We start from the raw sequence: 887 nt of genomic DNA on the forward strand, positions 1-887 counted from the left end.
CATGGAATGTGTTTCACAAGGAAGTATAAAAACTCCTTGGGATACTTTAATTATTTATGAAACTCGTTGGAGTATTTGAAACCTAATTGGTAGTTTCAGGATCCTAAAAAATTAGTTGAATTACGTATAAACTGATCTAAATATTTCTAGTCATAAATTAAAAAAAAAAAAAAAAGAGACTTTTTGAATCTCTCAAGAGGCAAATGACATTAACTCATATCATAAGCATGATTTTATGAAACTTTGCATATTGAAATGCAAACTTATAAAATTAACGAGAAATCTATATTGTATCCAAATTTGCGAAGTTCTTGAAATATACCATTAAATTATTTATTTAGGCTCAAAATTAGACACTTTTATGCTAATTTGGCTGTAAAGTAGGGATAAAAGTATGATCCTTTATATTGAAATATAATAAATTTTCAACTTCTTGAAAACGTTTTTGGGGCAATATCAAAAANCAAGGAGGCACTTGACTCATTAGAAAATTACCATAGTCTGTTGCGCTGGCCATCTGTGATTTTTCGACTTTGCAATGATTTTAGTACTTCAAAGGTATGATTTTTCACCATGGAAAGCTCATCCTTAGCCGTTTTAATTAATTAATATAACTAATTGATATCTTTTACGCGTTTTGCTACACAGGCTGAGCTAGAAAGAGGTGAAACCGCGAGTTCAATATTATGCTATATACATGAAATGGGCGTATCCGAGGAAATAGCTCGGGAAGAAATAAGGAAGTTCATTGAGAAAGCTTGGAACAAAATGAATAAGGATCTGAATAATAAGCATCCATTTGCAGAAGCTTTCGTAGAAACAGCTTTTAATCTCGGTCGGATAGTCCATTGCACATACCAACATGGAGATTCGCATGGAGCTCCTGA

The 887-nt window shown here is 32.1% G+C and overlaps 1 long non-coding RNA gene across 1 annotated transcript; it reads left to right on the forward strand.

Annotated features, from left to right (window-relative positions):
* The first annotated feature begins 470 nt into the window (after positions 1–470).
* Positions 471–887, forward strand: LOC116137846. Its single transcript, XR_004129236.1, has 2 exons — positions 471–558; positions 649–887. It is a non-coding gene; the product is annotated as an uncharacterized LOC116137846 (long non-coding RNA).

This window comes from Pistacia vera, unplaced genomic scaffold (genome assembly GCF_008641045.1).
Source record: "Pistacia vera cultivar Batoury unplaced genomic scaffold, PisVer_v2 Contig336, whole genome shotgun sequence".
NCBI lineage: Eukaryota > Viridiplantae > Streptophyta > Magnoliopsida > Sapindales > Anacardiaceae > Pistacia > Pistacia vera.